The sequence below is a fragment of the Rhinoderma darwinii genome, chromosome 2 (assembly GCF_050947455.1).
Source record: "Rhinoderma darwinii isolate aRhiDar2 chromosome 2, aRhiDar2.hap1, whole genome shotgun sequence".
Classification (NCBI taxonomy): Eukaryota; Metazoa; Chordata; class Amphibia; order Anura; family Rhinodermatidae; genus Rhinoderma; species Rhinoderma darwinii.
Window position 1 is genome coordinate 46,297,811 of NC_134688.1, and position 21,555 is coordinate 46,319,365.

Genomic DNA, 21,555 nt, shown 5'->3' on the forward strand with positions numbered 1-21,555 from the left:
ACTATCATACATGGAACTGCGCCGCTTTAAGCCTGCCGTGTTATAAAAGTTGTTTTATTAGTCTCTGATGTATATATTTTTGTTTTGAGAGGTTACTTTAGAGACCCAGTAATGCAGCTGAAAGTTAGAGAGAAGATGCGTAGGGGGGCCCAAACTCAAAGTTTGCACCTGGGCCCATGAGCCTTTAGCTACGCCCCTGTCTATGTAGTAATGTTGGAATATTTGCCGACATTGTTCATTTACAGTATATGGGAAGATTATATGTTCAAGTGAAATTTTTGGCCAGACACCTTCTGAAAGTAACACATTTTTCGTTTTCTCATGAGACCTGAATACTGTGACACAGAATATTCCAAAAGCCAAAAAGTCATCAGTTGCTAGCTGTTAGCTACACTTATAGCCTGTGCCTGTCTGCTTCTGTCATATTCTTTCTGCTTAAATCCATAATACATCCATAAAACACATTCCTTTAGGAATAAAGCTCTTAAAATATCTACTGCTCTTGGAGCATTTCAATGTGAGGAATGTATGTGTTACTTCACCTTTACATATAGGTTTAGATCTCAGCATGCAAAATAGCGTAAAACTTAGGAGTAAAAATGAGTAACTTTGCAAATCAATTACTTAAAGGGAACCTGTATTGTTATCAATGCTGTCTGATCTGCAGGCAGTATGTAATAGAGCAAGAGGAGCCGAGCAGATTGATATACTGTATATATCGTTTTGTATCAAAAGATTAAAGGGTAACTATACTTTTATAAAACTTTTGACATGTCATAGTGACATGTCAGAAGTTTTGATCAGTGGGGGTCCAAGAACTGAGACCCCCACCGATCACCAAACTGAAGCAGAAGAGTACGGATGAGCATTGTGCCACTTATTTTCCAATCTGCTCTGTTCGGCTTTCCTCTGAAAGTGTACCGTCATATAGACTTTCTATTCCGCCTGTACACCACTCGCTTGAGCAGAGCCGATCAGAAATGAAGCGGCACATCACTCACCTGAGCGCTTCTGCTGCTTCGTTTTGGCAATCAGTGGGGGGGTCTCAGCACTCGGATCCCCACTGATCAAAGCTTTTGACATGTCACTATGACATGTGAAAAGTTCTATGTAAGTATAGGTCCACTTTACGAATTTCCTGTAATTTATTCATTTGATTTTCTACTCCCTGTGGCTAAAGAGTCTAATGGGATTAATTCACAGCCTTCCCTGTATGAGTGAATATTGTAATAGCTTCCAATCACTGAGTAGGACCGCCCACTGGACTCTTAAGCTCAGAGATATCAAGCAATTAAATCAATTAATTACCAGATATCCTATATCTTTACAACTACATATCAATCTGCATAGCTCCTCCTGCTCTATAGAATACTGCCCACAGATCAGACTAGATTATAGATGTGACAGGTTTAAAAGCGTTTATATGCCATTGAAAAACATTTAGCCGTTTATCTGTAAATAGAGATGGCAGAGAATCTAAGTTATAGAGCTGCATTCGCAAATCTGCTGGTTGCTATTGGGAACAGTCAACAAGCTTGTTGACAGACACTGCTAGAAAATACTGCAGTGGGACAGTTAGTTCGTTTACTGTACAGTGCCTGGTCCAAACATTACACTCCCCAGAATGCAAATCACCATAGAAAGTTCTGAACAAACATTGAGCCAGCAAGCAATGGGCAATATCAGCTCAGAAGGTTACAGAAGTATGAATGCAGCTCTGGGCTATAACACAGGCTGTAACTCAGGATAAGTGCAAGATAAGTAATGCAATGTATTTTCAAAATTTCTCATTTTTATGTTGATTCATTTTATATCTGAACTGCAAAATGAACCGCTTTATCTGCTTCTACAGTTCTGCAGGCTTTATGTGTCCGTACAAAACTTGCTCTGGTGATTTGCATTCTGGGAATTGTTACAGTAGCATCTGATACTGTGCAGGAATCTGGTATAGAAATGTATACAAGGATCGGATTTTCCATACACAAATCGACCCATATTTACTGCTGGATCCGCATTAGAAATCCAAGGCTTATCTCAGATTTCTGCCGTGGATTTGCAGTTTGATGTAGAACATGTCACTTATTGACACGGATTTAAAACCAGCTTTGAAAATTTCAGACACACATGCGCAGTGATGCAAATTTCCTATTGAAGCCAATGGGAAGCAATTTTTTTGCGGATTTTGGCGCAGTATTTCTGCGGGATCCACGTGAACTCCAGAACATACAGTATAACAGGGCCTAACTGTCCCAGAATACAGTAAAGTACAAGGAAATTCATATCAACTTTCTGAACCTGAATGCAGCGTTTCAATGCATGCTGTAATTCAGTATCAGTATAAGGTAAGTGAAGCAGTGTACAGATGTGTCCTCCAGTAACTTATCTCTAAACCCGACATATCCCGAGATGTATGGCGCGAGATGTTATACAATCATGTAAAAAAAATTGTATACCTCCAACAAATGTATCCGACGGATACCATCCGTCATCCATTCGTCGCCCATGGGTTCCCATGTTAAAAAAATGATCCATTGGAAGTAAAAGTATTTTTACTTGATGTCTGTGACGGATGCCTCTGATGGATGCCACCTGTTCGCCATCAATTGCCCATAGACTTCCATGGTAGAAGGGTGGACACATCTGGATACACAAAGCTTAAAGAGAACTGCATGGCAACCCCTGTGGAAGTTGTCATGTTGGCCATAAAGGTTGCATAACATTTTGTCCATATTGACATCACGTCCCGTGGCAGCGTTTGGCCGGTCATGTCATATCGCAAAGATCGTTGATTTATGATGTAAGCCATGAAATGGGTGGGGTATATTCAAATTTACATAAAAAGAGGTGTTTACTTGACCATCTTAGGGCATTTCTGGGTTGAACAGGGTGGGGATTAATAGTTTGATTTAGGTATTAAATATTGGAAGGTATGTTTCCTCTGGGAGTAAGGCCTCATTCACACGGCAGGGTTTCCCGGCCGGGTGCCGGCCGTTAATAAATCGTCCGGCACCCGGCTGCATTAGGAATAATAGACCCCTAATAGGGCTATTCACACGACCGATTTTTTGACGGCCGGCAAAACCGCCCGTCAAAAAATAGGACATGCTCTATCTTCGCCCGGGTACCCGGCCGCCCGGCTCCCATAGAAGTCTATGGGGCCGGGTAATACACGGCCATCACCGGGATGTGTCCCGAGTGATGGCCGGGTTTTCCGGAGCTTGCGCTCTATCTCCTCCTCCTCACAGCGCAGAGTGCATGTGAGGAGGAGGAGTTGATGCCATTCTGATGAATGGCATCGCTGTACACTGTGTGGCAGGGCCAGGGTGTACAGCAGGTGGAAGGGAGCGCTGCGCTGGCTCCCTTCCCCTGCTTGTTTTAAAAGCACCCTGGCCCGGCGACACCTTCGATGGCGCCGCTAGCAGCTGCAGCTGCGGCTGCTACTACTGTAGCGACGCCACTATAGCAGAGCGGGGAGGTATCTCCCCGCTCTGCTATGTGCTAGCCGCACTTTAGCTCCTTGAAGGAGCGGAATCCCCGTGTTTTCGGGGATTCCGCTCCTGGACAGAGCGCTTGATGTCTCTGTCCATATCTTCGCAGTGACATCAGGGGAAACTCCTGAAGCGGAATCCCCGAACACATGGGGATTCCCCTTCAGGAGTTGCCGCTGATGTCACTGTCCGGATCTGCCCGGCCTGGCACGGATGCAAAACTTAATGCAAACCGGTCGGGCAAAATGGCCGATTTTCCCGGCCGACACTCGGGCTCGGGAACGACCCGGTCGTGTGAATCCCGCCTAAGGGAATTGACAAAGTATTTCAATATTCAATTGTTATTTCTTAAGAATATTCTCTAAGCACCCTTTCCAAAAATTCTATGAAAATAATATGGGATCACTCCTCCCAAGAGTGACATTTCAGTTTGGCATACAAAAACTGAAGGATATTTCTTAAACAGGAAATTCTACACTGTTCTACATGTTATTATAATCAATTAATCAAATTAAATATTCCAATTGTACAATAGATGAGGATTTGTTAAATATTAAACCATTATACTATATAAGCTATATGCACATTCTGTGCTGTGAACGTCTGCGCTACTTGAGCCAAGTGCTGGCCTTAGGGGTTCCCTCAGGACCCCAGTCTCAACATGCAACCAGCCAGACATTATTTCTGGTCTACCGGGACTCTGCACCACAGTTTCTATTGACTAAGGAGCTCCGAGAATGGGGTCAGTGGTGATGTAGTCCTAAAGATTTGAATTATATCATAATTCTTTTTTACATAGAACATATGTTTCTATACAATGAAGTATGAGGACAGCTGTATCTTCACTAGAGGCTCTGCTCTAGACTTAGAAGTGTTGGGTGGTTTGAGGATTTTACCTTTTTTTCCAATACTTTCATGCAATGGAATAAAAATGGTACTTATTATTTACTGTATTATCAGATTTTATTTTTGCCTGGATCACCCACGTTCCCCTCTCCAGTCTGCCCAGAATCTTACTGCTCACTGCAACGTTCAGGCCATTTTAACACGGCAGTATTGTGGTCAGTATTTTGCATCAGTATTTATAATCCCAAAAACTAGGAGTTGAAGAAAAACATAGAAGAGGTACAAATATTTGAGTTATACTTTTTCCCTGTGTAGAGTCCACTCCTGGTTTTGGCTTACGAATACTGATACAAAATACTGACCTAAACACTGCCGTTTAAAAGTGGTCTAAGGCTGGAATCACAGTTTCCGTGGCGGTTTTTGATGCAGTTATTTGAGCCATTACAGTGGATAGAAAAGAGAGGAGACATATCAGTCTTTCCTTTATTCTTTTTATTCTTTTTGGATCCACTCCTGGCTTTGGCACCAAAAACTGCCACGTAAGTCCAGCCTGCGTGATTCCAACCTAAGTTTACCCACACTCATGGTGAATATCTTGAAGCTTCGCATAGTGATCCTCCATTGCCCATCGTCCATGTAGATGAATACCTCCCCCTAGTGTATGTAGCAGAGGCTACTTATCCATACAGAGGATGGTTATCATTACTCAAGTATACGCAGCCAATATTGTTGTTATATCAGCAGAGGCATGTTGTTATTTTCAGTCCTACACTACTTTATGAGATAAAAATGTCCCTTATAAGCAAAGGGAAGTTTATTAAAGGGCTTTTAGATTTTTACGACTCAGCATTCACTTTACTCCTATTGACCTGCAACCTGATAGAAAAAAAATGACCCTGGCAGTTTAAGGAGTACCCGTCACCTCTCCTGACAAGTATGTCCCGCCTGAATGTAGACCCAATACCAATAGACTCTATGATGTGGCTGTCTCCCCGATCAGGTCCCTTCTGAGCCCGCTCATGCACTATTTACTTTCTATATGGGACTCCATCAAATATTCGCATAATCTTATTTCAGCCCATATGCCCCTCAAGGCCTTTTTGCCACATAAGAAGACACCAGATTATACATGGCACATGGTAGATGAGGGACTTCTAACAGATTTTGCATTGTGGCCTCGGAAATTCAACTTATACCTCTGTTTGATGGTCGGGAACAATTCTACATGGAGATCTTTACCATTGATTAAATATCTTGTCCGATATACACTAGGGCCAATTCTATATGAAGACATTTAACCAATCAGTGTATGCCCACCATGGGCACAGTTCACACCAGTATGACACCCTGTTATGCTCCTATTTCCGTCTCTTATTCACTATTATGGGGATTGATCGCAAATGAACTGCCGCCTATCCTCCTTAACTGGATTATTCAGGACCCCCTCATTCTCAAGGTCAGTTGGGGTCTCAAAGGTCGGACCCCCTAACAATCGATATACCATAAATGTTAGTAGTGGAAAAACCCCTTTAACCATATCATGTCCAGTATAGCTATATACAGAAACACAATAAATACAATGGAGAGTGTTGGCACCAGGTATTGCAGCAGTCATCTCTAATCTGGGATTTTGTGCATACCTAGTTACTATTGATGGCCTGATCTCATATAGATTGGGATTGACTCTTACACCACACTTGGGCATTGATATTATGATGCTCCCTTTAGAGGGTTAGTTAGGAGGGAAGCTTTGTGACAACTTTAACACCATTTTTAATATATTTGGTTGAAACAGATCTGTGGGATTATTATTATTCCAAATTACTGTTGGAACAATGCCTGGGCGCCAAATGACTGCCATGATCATTTCTTCTTACTAAAAAAATCTGTCTTTGTTTGTTCTGATGTGTTAGAAACAGGGTACAGAAAGAGCCATTATTTTATCAATAGGATCATCATATTAGCTGAAGCAAATATTTGCATATTGTGAACAAACCCTGCATTTATTCCTTTGTTGAATGGTCCCATAATAGGCTTTTCATGAATTGTATTAGCAATATCAACTAGTCCTACAAGCAAGCAAACAATGTGTCTACTCATTTCCTTTTACACAAGAAATAGCTAATCCTATGCAGGGGTAATGTCCAGGGTGGTCATCCAGTGTTGACACCCTGGCACCAATTTTGTTAGAAATTACCACCAGTACCAATAATGATTGCAGGGCCAATTTTATTGGGAAGCTCCAACAACCCAATGGCTTCGAAGACTGGCAAACCTGCTCCTGAGGCCTGCCACCCAACAGGTTAAATTCTTTCTGTTCATTTCTTTTGTTTACCCAGAAATAAAGGATGTCACGTGTGTGTGTGTGTGTGTGTGTGTGTGTGTGTGTGTGTGTGTGCGTGTGTGTGTGTGTGTGTGTGTGTGTGTGCGTGCGTGCGTGCGTGCGTGTGTCAGCCCCTTATCCCCTGCCAACTTTACAGAATTACCATGCTTGGTTGGCCCAAGTCCTGTAAACTACGAGGTTGGGCCTCCATGGATTGGACTTGTTTTTCCAGAACTTCCCACAGAGACTCAATAGGATTAAGATCTGGGAAATTTGGACACCAAGTCAACTCCTTGAACATTTTGTCATGTTCTCTAAACCATTCCTGAAGAATTTTTGCAATTTGTATCCTGCTGAAGAGGCCATTATCATTAGGAAATACTGTTACCATAAAGGGGTGTACTTGTTCTGTAAAAATGTTTAGGTAGGTACTACATGTCAAAGTAGCATCCACATGAATGCCAGGACTCAACTTTTCCCAGCAGAACATTACCTGGAGCATCATTCTGCCTCCGCCAGCTTCTCTTCTTCCCATAGTGCATCCTGGTGCCATCTGTTCCCCAAGTAAGCGACGCACATGCACCGGGCCGTTCACGTGATGTAAAAGACAATGGGATTCATGAGACAAGGCCGCCTTCTTCCATTGCTCTATTGTCCAGTTCTCACGTACCCATTGCAGGTTCTGTTTCCAGAAAGAAGCATGAATGTTTTTCTAATTCTGGACAACCCATTTTACTAGACAGATTTCCATTTACTCTGGAATATCTAGATGAAAACCCTTGCAGGAGATGTATTGACGACCATACTGGTTGTGACCAATTTTTCTCAATAACAATGAACGGACTGATAAACCAACATTCTTGAATTGGACTACCCAAAGATTTTTTTTTTTTCTGTGATTTTGTTTTTCATTTTTTATTTCGGGGATGTGCTAGTTAAAGGGGGTTTCAAGGCTTTTAAAACATTTTCAAATATCCTGTTTATGGGTAGAATTAAAAAAATTATGTTGTACACTCACCTCTGAGATTTTCTGTCGCTCCTGTGCCGACAGTTCCATTGTCCCCAAGAAATGGTCTTTGTTGACAGCGCTGCTGCAATGACACGTGACACATTTATCAAATACATTAATCATTTATCATAATAAAATTGTGTTCATAAGTCTGGAAATGACAACAGAGAAGAGAAATATCGTATTTTCTGATCTTTGCCATAAGACAAACAGAGCAGATTTTGATCCAGATGGAATAAAAGCTGTTAAAATCAGAAATAATTTATTTCAAAGGCAGGAACACAGTGAACCGAGTGGTAGAAAGCATGCCAAGCTGAATTCATGTTGTTTTTCCTGGGAACACATCTTTATTATGTACATTTAAAAAAAATAAATGTGGGTGTCTTGAATGGTCTAATTGTCCTCTCTCGGAGACATTTCTGGCTGTCCTGTTGAGTTTAAGTAACTTCTACATAAGAACAATGAAATCTACTTGACAGCACACCTTGATCCTTACTAGACACCCTGAATTATGTATTACACCACTGCAATACGGCAAGACTGAGGAGAATATTGTAGGCTCTGGATAAAAAGTTTTGTAATTACTCCTGAAGCTAGATTATACCCACATATCAGCCATGACAGTCTAATATTCTGAGAGCCATAACTTTTTTATTTTTCCGTCGACTGAGCGATGTAAGGGCTTATTTTTGCGGGAGAACTGTCGTTTTTATTAATTCCATTTTGGGGTACATGCAAATTTTTGATCACTTTTTATTACATTTTTTGGGAGAGCTAAGGTGTTTTATTTTTAATTTTAATTTTAATTTTTAAAGCATTCACCGACCGGGTTAAATACTGCTATATTGTAATAGTTCCAACTTTTATGGACACGGCGATACCTGTTATTTGAACTTTTATTTTTGTAACATTACTCTAGGAAAAATATGGGAAAAGCTTTTTCTTTTGTGTTTTAATAACTTTTTTTTTTTGGAACATTAAAAGAACTTTATCCAACTGTTTTTTTAGTCCCCCTAGGGGACTTGAACCAGAGATCGTTGGATCGCTTGCATGATATACTGCAATACTAATGTATTGCAGTATATCACTATACCGACAGTCTCCTATGGAGCCCTGCCATAGCCAGGGCTTCATAGGAGTACAAAGATTGCAGACCTGGGGGCCTTCATTAGGCCCCCAGGCTGCCATGACGACCAATAGCACCTCGCAATTGCGTCACTGGGGGGGGGGCGATGGCACATCGGAGGGAGCCGTGTTAGGGATCTGCCAGGTACTACATCTAGGTATACTCCAGGGATTAATCAATCCACACCTGAGGCCAGACCTGTTCGACTGACACCATCTCCCACCAACCAGGGTGGCAGGCTCAGGGGTGGGAGAGCCTATCGCGGCCTGGTCAGTCAGAGTTAGCTCCGCCCCCTGTCCTTTATTACCTGCTGTGTTCTCCTCCTCAGTGCTTGTAATTCTTTTGGATTCCTGGCCCCACTGCTGCTTGCTCCAGCCTGCTTCTGCCGTGCTTCTGCCTTGCTGCTGTTCTGCTTAACCTGCTTTGCTTTGCCTCCGGCTTGCTTCCTCCTCCGTGCTCACTTGGGTATACTCCACCTTATCCTGGTCCTGACTACTCATTCACCGCTCCGTTTCCTCGCGGCGTTCCGTGGGCTACTGCCCCTTCCCTTGCGTGTTCCCTGTTTGTTTTCCCGTGCACTTAGACAGCGTAGGGACCGCCGCCCAGTTGTACCCCGTCGCCTAGGGCGGGTCGTTGCAAGTAGGCAGGGACAGGGCGGTGGGTAGATTAGGGCTCACTTTCCCTTCACCTCCTTCCTGCCATTACAGCCGTCTCCATGATTCTAACACTTTAAATGCAGCGGTCACGATTTAGGGGTTAAACGGGCGGAATCAAAGTGATCTTTGATTCCTCTTGTTGCAGTGAGGTGTCGGCTGTATTACACTTCTAAGTATGGAGTAAGCTTAGCCCGTGAACCCGCTAGACACTTCCCCTTAACGACTGTCATATACATGTACGTCGCATGTTGTTAAGGAGTTAAAGAGGAGCGGCCTCTTTAACCATAGTCGACTACGGTATTGATAACGTCAAAACGACGGAACCCTTAAACAACGGTGACAAACGCAAACCATTTGCACCATTGAAATCAACGGTGATGCAAACGGAAACCTATTGCTTCTGTTTGTTTCAGTCAGGGTACCGTTCATGGGTTACCCTGACTGAAAGCTCCAACGGAACCCTGACGCAGATGTGAACGAAGCCTTAAGAGTATTTTTGCCACAATATATTATTCAACACGACTGCAATGTGTGCCCATGTTGTAATAATAATGCATGAGAGGAGATTATATTATATTTATGGTGTTAGATCAGACTAAAGTCATAATGTTCTTAGGTGGGCGGGTTGACTATGTTGGAGAAGTCTTCCCCAGCCATCCTATAGAAATTACAACTTTGTTAGCCCCAGTACTTGAGGAGACCCGCTGTGCGTTGAAACACAGTATGTCACCGTAATGCTGCACCTACTCATTCCAAAAAATCTTTCATGACTATAAAAGTTCCTGCACTTATTGACACTGTGCGGAACAACCTTTGGGCAAACTTCCAGAGTGGAGAGGTCAGTATATCATATTCATATGCAACTCGATACACATTTCTCTCCATTCAATCAGGAGGAAGTGCCCAAACATGACATCTCTTGTTGGCAGCAGATAAAAGTTCTGGAGTGCAGGGGAACTTATTTTTCTTTGACTTTTTTCTTTATTTACTTTCATTTGTTTACTGTTTCAGAAGTCATCCAATTCCCTTCCAGCCGGGCACCCTCGGGAGATGACAGTGTCACCTCCCTGTAACAAGCAAACCACCTCAAACGCCTGATGTCAGGGAAGATTTTACTATGCACCATTGTGTGAGGTTTCTGCCTGCACTAAAAGCAATGCCAAATTTAAAAAATAAAAGCCACTTAAAGCATACAACCATCAAATACAACAACCTACATGCTTTTTGTCATGATATGAAATTAAGACATAATCTTGGACCGGATTTTGTTTTAGGAGCCTGGTAGGGAAGGTGCCAAACTTTTTTTAATCACACCTGACATAAAGAGTTATATGTGTTGAAATTAAAATTCCATCTAGCCTTTTTCTAATTTAAATAGGTCTAAAATTCTTTGCTCATTAAACCCTTCAGGACCAAGCTCATTTTGGCCTTCAGGACCAGCCCTATTTTTTCAAATCTAACATGTGTCACTTTATGTGGTAATAACTCTGGAATGCTTTTGCCTATCCAAGCGATTCAGAGATTGTTTTCTCGTGATATGTTGTACTTTATGTTAGTGGAAAAATTTGGTCGATAAATACATTGCTTATTTGTGAAAGACACCAAAATGTAGAGAAAATTTTAAGAAATTATGATTTTTCTCATTTTGAATGTGTCTGCTTATAAAACAGATAGTAATACCACACAAAATAGTTACTAATTAACATTTCTCAGATGTCTACTTTATGTTTGCATTGTTTTTTGAACGTTCTTTTATTTTTCTAGGACATTACAAGGCTTAGAACTTTAGCAGCAATTTCTCACATTTTTAAGAAAATTTTAATAAAAGGCTATTTTTTCAGGGACCAGTTCAGTTGTGAAGTGCTTTTGAGGGGCCCATATATTGGAAACCCCCATTAACACCCCATTTTGAAAACGGCACCCCTCAAAGTATTCAAAACAGCATTCAGAAAGTGTTTTAACCATTTAGACGTTTCACAGGAATTTAAGCAAAGCAGAGGTGAAAGGAGAAGCAAATGAGCACCTACCTAGAGGAATCTGGGGCCTCCTTTTTATTAGAATATATTTTAGGCATCATGTCAGGTTTGAAGAGGCCTTGTGGTGCCAAAACAGTCGAAACCCCCCAAAAGTGACCCCATTTTTGAAACTACACCCCTCAGGGAATTTATCTAGGGGTATAGTTAGCATTTTGACCCCACAGTTTTTTGCTAAAATTATTTGAGTTAGTCTGTGAAAATGAAAATCAACTTTTTTCTGGAAAAACTTCGAATTTTTGCAAGGAATAAAGGAGAAAAAGCAATCCAACATTTGTAAAGCAATTTCTCCCTATTATGGAAATACCCCATATGTGGTAATAACTGCTGATTGGACCCACAGCAGGGCTCAGAAGGGAAGGAGTGCCATTTGGATTTTGAAGCGCAGATTTTACTGGAATGATTTTCGGTGCCATGTTGCGTTTGCAATGCACTAGAGGGACTTAAACAGTGGAAACCCCCCAAAAGTGACTCCATTTTGGAAAATATACACCTCAAGGACAGCGATGTCAGGGAATTCCACAGAGTTCCGGAGCAGAGCCTATTCCACCGCTCTGCCCAGGACTCAGCTCAGCTATATGGACAGCGATGTCAGGGAATTCCACAGAGTCCCGGAGCAGAGCCTATACTAGCGATCTGCCCGGGATTCCGCTCTGGGGAAGACCCTGACAACACTGTCCATATATGGACAGCGATGTCAGGGAATTCCACAGAGTCCCGGAGCAGAGCCTATACTAGCGCTCTGCCCAGGACTCCACGCTGGGGAACTCCATAGTCCCGAAGCAGAGCCTGTATTAGTGGCTCTGTGTCCCGCGGGCTGCAGATGACAGCCAACAGGCCACGTGCTTGAGACCCCTGGTCTAAAGGGAAAAAGCACAATTTCGTTTTTGGAGTTGAGATTTTACAAAGTAGTTTTTTGGCGCCATGTTGGATTGCACCAGTACAGTGAAATCCCCCCGTGAAGTGACACCATTTAGGAAACTACACCCCTCAAGGAATTAATCTAGAAGTGTGGTGAGCATTTTGACCCCAAAGGTTTTGCAGAAATTAGTACACAGTAGATGTTGCAGATTGAAAATTGCAATTTTCCACAGATATGCTATTTCAGTGCCCAATGTGTTGTGCTCAGATTGTGCCACTTTAGACACACACCCCATAAATTGTTAGTACAGTAATATCCCATATGTGGTCAAAAACTGCTGTTTGGGCACACAGCCAGGCCCAGAAGGACCATCATTTGGCTTTTGGAGCGCAGATTTTGCTTGGTAGTAGTTTTGTTTAGTGTTTTACTGGTGTTTTAGTTTATAATTTGGGGGCATATGTAATCTGGGCGGAGTACAACAGGGTATATGTAATCTGGGCGGTGTACATCAGGTTATATGTAAACTGTGAGGAGTATATCAGGGAATATGTAATCTGGGCGGAGTGCATCAGGGTATATGTAAGCTATCCGGAGTACATTAGGGTATAAGTAAGCTGAGCGGAGTACATCAGGGTATATGTAAGATGTGAGGAGTATGTCAGGGTATATGTAAGCTGGGCGGAGTACATCAAGGTATATGTAAGCTGGGCGGAGTACATCAGGGTATATGTAAGCTATGCGGAGTACATCAGGGTATATGTTAGCTGGGAGGAGTGTATCAGGGTATATGTAAGCTGTGCGGAGTACATCAGGGTACATGTAAGCTCTGCGGAGTACATCAGGGTATATGTTAGCTGGGCGGAGTGTATCAGGGAATATGTAAGCTGGGCGGAGTACATCAGGGTTTGTGTAAACTGGGCGGAATACATCAAGGTATATATCAGCTGGGTGGAGTACATCAGGTTATGTGTAAACTGTGCGGAGTGCATCGGGGTATATGTAAGCTGTGCGGAGTACATCAGGGTATATATATATATAAGCTGTGAGGAGTACATCAGGGTATATGTATGCTGTGAGGAGTACATCAGGGTATATGTAAGCTGGGCGGAGTTCATCAGGGTATATGTTAGCTGGGCGGAGTACATCAGGGTATATATAAGCTGCGCGGAGTTCATCAGGGTATATGTTAGCTGGGCGGAGTGTATCAGGGTATATGTAAGCTGCGCGGAGTGCATCAGGGTATATGTAAGCTGGGCGGAGTGCATCAGGTCATAATGGGATGATGTAATAATGGGGTAAATGAATAATAAAATTAATTATCCGTGGATAGAGACGTACGCTTTGAACCAATCCTTTATGCACAGGCCGGATTTTTGGGTGCAGGAGTCGCACTTCTAAAGGGTGTCCGTGGTATTCTACAAAATATCCGCACTCCAGCATTGTCTAATCTTTGACTTCTTCACTAGCCCCATATGTAGCACAGACCCCAAAATGTCATAGTTTCCGCTGCATTTACAGGGTCTACCAATGTGGGCTGCAAATGATGACGTGGGGTTTTAGGTGAAGAACTGCTGGACATATAAATTAATATGGGCCGTCGTTTTGCATTATTGCGTTCCGAGAGTCATATCTTTTTATTTTCCCGTTGACGAGCTGTGTGAGTGCTTGATTTTCATGGGACAAGCTGTAGTTTTTATTAGTATCATTTTGGGGTACATATGATTTGTTTTGATCAGTTTTTATTCAATTTTTTGGAAGGTGAGGAGACCAAAAACTGAAATTCTCTAACTCTTTTTTATACATTTTTAACGGGGTTCTCTGTGAAGTATAAACAACATGTTTACTTTATTCTGCGGTTCGATACGATTATGGCAATACCAAATTTATATAGTTTTTATATGTTTTACTACTTTTACACAATAAAAACACTTTTTTTCTAAATAAAATCATGTTTAGTGTCACCATATTCGGAGAGCCATAACTTTCTTATTTTTTTGTCGACAGAGCTGTGTGAGGGCTTTTTTTTTACGTGACAAACTGTAGTTTTTATTGGTACCATTTTGTGGAACTTGCAAGTTTTTGATCACTTTTTATTAATTTTTTTTGGAAACAACGTGACCAAAAAAGCTAATTCTGCCATTGTTTTCTTTTTATTTTTTTACGGTATTCACGGTGCGGTATAAATAATATGATATTTTTATAGGTTAGGCCGGTACGAACGCGGGAATATCTATTATGTATAGTTTTTTTTTTTAGTTTTTTTCTAATTATAAAAGGACTTGATCAGGGAAAAAGGGCGATTATTGTTTTTATTACATAAAACTTTTATTTATTCATTTATCTATTTATTTTTTACACTTATTAGGGGACTTGATCTGATCCTCTGATCCCCTGTACAATACACTGCGCTACTTATGTATGTACTTGTGTAGTGCATTTTACAACTGACAGTTAAGCCTATTTCGTCCTGCCTTGGGCAGGACCTAATAGGGTTCCGTACCTGGCAACCAGGAAGCCGTTGCTAGGCTTCCTGATTGCGATAGGAACCATCTGCACCCCACGATTTTTCACGGGTGGCCAACGGGGTACAGAGGGAGCCCCCTCCCTCTGTGTCAATCACTTAAATGCCGCTGTCGCTATTGACAGCGGCATTTAAGGGGTTAAATGGCGGCTGTTGCAGTGGGATGTCGGCTGTATATTACAGCCGACACCCGTTGAAAATGAAGCGCGCACAGCGTAACTCGAGCATAAAACCATTCTTACATTTTACAAGCAATATAGTTCTATATACAATACCAGAAACAAGCTCATTACATATATACATCGCCAGAACAAAGCTCAGTACATATATACAGCACAAGAACCAATCTCAGTAAATATATACAGCACCAGAACAAAGCTCAGTACATAAATACAACACTAGAACAAAGCTCAGTACATAAATACAGCACCAGAACAAAGCTCAACACATATATACAGCACCAGAACAAAGCTCAATATATATACAGCACCAGAACAAGTTCAGTACATATATACAACACCAGAATCAAGCTCAATACATGTATACAGTACCAGAAAAAAGCTCAGTACATAAATACAGCACAAGAACCAAGCTCAATATATATATATGCACAGTACCAGAACCAAGCTCTGTACATATATACAACACCAGAAACAAGCTGAATACTTATATGCAACACCAGAACTAAGCTCAGTACATATATACAACACCAGGACCAAGCTCAGTACATAAATACAACACCAGAACAAAGCTCAGTACATATATACAGCACCACAACAAAGCTCAGTACATATATACAAAACCAGAACAAAGCTCAGTGCATAAATACAACACCAGCACGAATACAGCTCAATTTAGAGCAACCACTTCCGTATAGGCTTGCACTAAATTGTATACAGCTCCCAGCATGGCCCGTACAATGGTAAGGATAATGCTGGGAGATGCTGTTTCACCAAAAAAAATCATACCACCCATCATCTCGCTGCAGATCATACAGTGACTACAGTACAGTTTAGCGGCAGAATAAACCTTTTACATTAAGTGACTCACAGGTGACGTCAGATTCTAGTTGTTGTTTTTCCATTTTCTTCTTCATCCGGTCCAGACCTCTATGATGACTTGTCCCGACCACAGCCCATTTCTGCAGTTTGCCGCTCAGATGTCTTTAGCTTCCCACTTTTCAAAGATTTCTGCACCTATAAACGAGGAAAAAGTTCTCATAGTGCCAGACACTGTGTCTCTAAATATAATAGTGCTATACACTGTGTCCCACACACACACACACACACACACACACACACACACACCGTGCCCCCTGTAGATAGTGCCCCCCATAGTGCCCCCTGTACATAGTGACCCCATAGAGCCCCTGTAGATAGTGCCCCACATATAGCCCCCTGTAGCTAGTGCCACACATATAGCTACCTTTATAGATAGTTCCCACATATAGCCCCCATGTAGATAGCGCCCTACATATAGCCCCCCTGTATATAGTGCCACACATATAGCTCCCTCTGAAAATAGTGCCCCACATATAGCCCCCCTGTAGATAGTGACCCACATGTAACCCACTTATGTAGATAGTGCCCCACATATAGCTCCCCCTGTATATAGTGCCCCACATATAGCTCCCCCTGTAGATAGTGCTCCACATATAGCCCACTCCTGTAGATAGTGCTCCACATATAGCCCACCCCTGTATATAGTGTCCAACATATAGCCCACCCATGTAGATAGTGACTCACATATAGGTCTCCTATAGATATTGATCCACATATAGCCCACCCTTGTAGATAGTGCCCTACACATATCTCCCCCTATAAATAGTGCTCCACATATAGCCCAGCCCTGTATATAGTGCCTCACATATAGCTCCCCCTATAGTGCTCCACATATAACCCAACCCTGTATATAGCCCCACTGTAGATAGAGCCGACCCCTGTAGATAGAACCCCCCTGTAGATAATGCCACTCACATTTTTATTAGGATAAAAATTATAATTTTTTTAAACATACTCACCTTAAACCTTTTCCCACGCCGTCCGGTGGCCATGCAGACCTGCTCTCTTCTGAGCAGGTCTGCTGGGGTTGAACGACGCAAGTGGTGCGATGACATCATCGCGCCGCTTGCATTGTTGAAAGGCGCTGATTGACAGGGCAAGTCATTCTGCACTGCCAATCAGCGCCTTTCATAGATGCAAGCGGTGGGATGACGTCATCGCGCCGCTTGAGTCTATGAAAGGCGCTGATTGGCAGGGCAGAATGACTTGCCCTGTCAATCAGCGCCTTTCAATGATGCAAGCGGCGCAAAGAAGTAATCCTGCCGCTTGCTTCGTTGAAAGACGTATGTACAATTAAAGTGCAGGAGGGGTTGGCGGCCCCTCAGAGAGGCAGCAGGCTGATGCCATGGAGCGCCCCCCCACCTTCCCTCTTACTTGCGCCCGGGGCACATGCCCTGCCTGGCCCCTCTAGCTACGCCTCTGGTGTTACCTGCCATTGGAATGGTGGATCCTGTGTTATCTATAGAGAGGTGTTACCTGCCATTGTAATCCTGCCTGTGATTATAATGAGATGACTGCTGAGAAATGATCCCTACAGAAGAGGAAGGGTCAATCTATTATGAATGGTGGATCCTGTTTTACATATATATATATATATATATATATATATACAGTGGAGGAAATAAGTATTTGATCCCTTGCTGATTTTGTAAGTTTGCCCACTGTCAAAGTCATGAACAGTCTAGAATTTTTAGGCTAGGTTAATTTTACCAGTGAGAGATAGATTATATAAAAAAAAAATAAGAAAATCACATTGTCAAAATTCTATATATTTATTTGCATTGTGCACAGAGAAATAAGTATTTGATCCCCTACCAACCATTAAGAGTTCAGCCTCCTCCAGACCAGTTACATGCTCCAAATCAACTTGGTGCCTGCATTAAAGACAGCTGTCTTACATGGTCACCTGTATAAAAGACTCCTGTCCACAGACTCAATTAATCAGTCTGACTCTAACCTCTACAACATGGGCAAGATCAAAGAGCTTTCTAAGGATGTCAGGGACAAGATCATAGACCTGCACAAGGCTGGAATGGGCTACAAAACCATAAGTAAGACGCTGGGTGAGAAGGAGACAACTGTTGGTGCAATAGTAAGAAAATGGAAGACATACAAAATGACTGTCAATCGACATCGATCTGGGGCTCCATGCAAAATCTCACCTCGTGGGGTATCCTTGATCCTGAGGAAGGTGAGAGCTCAGCCCAAAACTACACGGGGGGAACTTGTTAATGATCTCAAGGCAGCTGGGACCACAGTCACCAAGAAAACCATTGGTAACACATTACGCCGTAATGGATTAAAATCCTGCAGTGCCCGCAAGGTCCCCCTGCTCAAGAAGGCACATGTACAGGCCCGTCTGAAGTTTGCAAATGAACATCTGGATGATTCTGAGAGTGATTGGGAGAAGGTGCTGTGGTCAGATGAGACTAAAATTGAGCTCTTTGGCATTAACTCAACTCGCCGTTTTTGGAGGAAGAGAAATGCTGCCTATGACCCAAAGTACACCGTCCCCACTGTCAAGCATGGAGGTGGAAACATAATGTTTTGGGGGTGTTTCTCTGCTAAGGGCACAGGACTACTTCACCGCATCAATGGGAGTATGGATGGAGCCATGTACTATCAAATCCTGAGTGACAACCTCCTTCCCTCCACCAGGACATTAAAAATGGCTCGTGGCTGGGTCTTCCAGCACGACAATTACCCGAAACATACAGCCAAGGCAACAAAGGAGTGGCTCAAAAAGAAGCACATTAAGGTCATGGAGTGGCCTAGCCAGTCTCCAGACCTTATTCCCATCGAAAACTTATGGAGGGAGCTGAAGATCCGAGTTGCCAAGCGACAGCCTCGAAATCTTAATGATTTACAGATGATCTGCAAAGAGGAGTGGGCCAAAATTCCATCTAACATGTGTGCAAACCTCATCATCAACTACTAAAAATGTCTGACTGCTGTGCTTGCCAACAAGGGTTTTGCCACCAAGTATTAAGTCTTGTTTGCCAAAGGGATCAAATACTTATTTCTCTGTGCACAATACAAATAAATATATATAATTTTGACAATGTTATTTTTTTTATTTTTTTTTATATAATCTATCTCTCACTGGTAAAATTGACCTAGCCTAAAAATTCTAGACTGTTCATGTCTTTGACAGTGGGCAAACTTACAAAATCAGCAAGGGATCAAATACTTATTTCCTTCACTGTATATATATATATATATACAGTGAAGGAAATAAATATTTGATCCCTTGCTGATTTTGTAAGTTTGCCCACTGTCAAAGACATGAACAGTCTAGAATTTTTAGGCTAGGTTAATTTTACCAGTGAGAGATAGATTATATAAAAAAAACAAAAAAAAACAGAAAATCACATTGTCACAATTATATATATTTATTTGCATTGTGCACAGAGAAATAAGTATTTGATCCCTTTGGCAAACAAGACTTAATACTTGGTGGCAAAACCCTTGTTGGCAAGCACAGCAGTCTGACGTTTTTTGTAGTTGATGATGAGCTTTGCACACATGTTAGATGGAATTTTGGCCCACTCCTCTTTGCAGATCATCTGTAAATCATTAAGATTTCGAGGCTGTCGCTTGGCAACTCGGATCTTCAGCTCCCTCCATAAGTTTTCGATGGGATTAAGGTCTGGAGACTGGCTAGGCCACTCCATGACCTTAATGTGCTTCTTTTTGAGCCACTCCTTTGTTGCCTTGGCTGTATGTTTCTGGTCATTGTCGTGCTGGAAGACCCAGCCACGAGCCATTTTTAATGTCCTGGTGGAGGGAAGGAGGTTGTCACTCAGGATTTGACGGTACATGGCTCCATCCATTCTCCCATTGATGCGGTGAAGTAGTCCTGTGCCCTTAGCAGAGAAACACCCCCAAAACATAATGTTTCCACCTCCATGCTTGACAGTGGGGACGGTGTTCTTTGGGTCATAGGCAGCATTTCTCTTCCTCCAAACACGGTGAGTTGAGTTAATGCCAAATAGCTCAATTTTAGTCTCATCTGACCACAGCACCTTCTCCCAATCACTCTCAGAATCATCCAGATGTTCATTTGCAAACTTCAGATGGGCCTGCACGTGTGCGTTCTTGAGCAGGGGGACCTTGTGGGCACTGCAGGATTTTAATCCATTACGGCGTAATGTGTTACCAATGATTTTCTTGGTGACTGTGGTCCCAGCTGCCTTGAGATCAATAACAAGTTCCCCCCGTGTAGTTTTCGGCTGAGCTCTCACCTTCCTCAGGATCAAGGATACCCCACGAGGTGAGATTTTGCATGGAGCCCCAGATCAATGTCGATTGACAGTCATTTTGTATGACTTCCATTTTCTTACTATTGCACCAACAGTTGTCTCCTTCTCATCCAGCGTCTTACTTATGGTTTTGTAGCCCATTCCAGCCTTGTGCAGGTCTATGATCTTGTCCCTGACATCCTTAGAAAGCTCTTTGGTCTTGCCCATGTTGTAGAGGTTAGAGTCAGACTGATTCATTGAGTCTGTGGACAGGAGTCTTTTATACAGGTGACCATGTAAGACAGCTGTCTTTAATGCAGGCACCAAGTTGATTTGGAGCGTGTAACTGGTCTGGAGGAGGCTGAACTCTTAATGGTTGGTAGGGGATCAAATACTTATTTCTCTGTGCACAATGCAAATAAATATATATCATTTTGACTATGTGATTTTCTGTTTTTTTAAATATAATCTATCTCTCACTGGTAAAATTAACCTAGCCTAAAAATTCTAGACTGTTCATGTCTTTGACAGTGGGCAAACTTACAAAATCAGCAAGGGATCAAATACTTATTTCCTTCATTGTATATATATATATATATATATATATATATATATATATATATATTTGTGTTAAATGTCATTGTAATCCTGCTTGTGATGATAATGAGATGACTGCTGAGAAGTGATCTCTACAGAACAGGAAGGGTCAGTCTATTATGAATGGTGGATCCGGTATTATCTGTATATAGAGGTGTTACCTGCCATTGTAATCCGGCCTGTGATGATATGACTGCTGAGAAGTGATCTCTACAGAACAGGAAGTGTCAATCTATTTTGAGGCTCAGTAACGAGAGGAAAACAGCAAGTTTTTAGTATTATTTTTTTATATATATAAATAATGACATAGAAAATTAAAAGTCACCAAAAAATCTTTAAAAAAATGTTTAAGATAAAAACTTGATTTAAACAACAGGCTTTTTCTGATGGCACATTCCCTTGAAAAAGTGGATATTCACTTTAAATTTAGCTTTCCAAAGAATACAAATGGATGGATTGTACTTTTTAATCTGTAAAACAGCAGTAATCCAAATGTCTAAACATATAGATTACACTTCAGAGCTTTATCTCCAATGACAGGAAACGTCGTGACCTATATGTCCTAAAAAAAATTGATGTCTTTGGCCTTTTCTGTGACTTTCAAAGGTACAGTATGTAGAGCTGCTGGAGGGGTAATGTGTGCATGCGTGTAACGTTCCCCATTACAGAGGGGCATGATGGGAATGGAACATAATGTTGCCACAGGCTGGGAAACAAATCAGCAGCTCTATGAATGAGAAAACTGCAGCAGATGGTTAGGGGGGATTTAGTGTAGCTGATGAGATGTGTGTG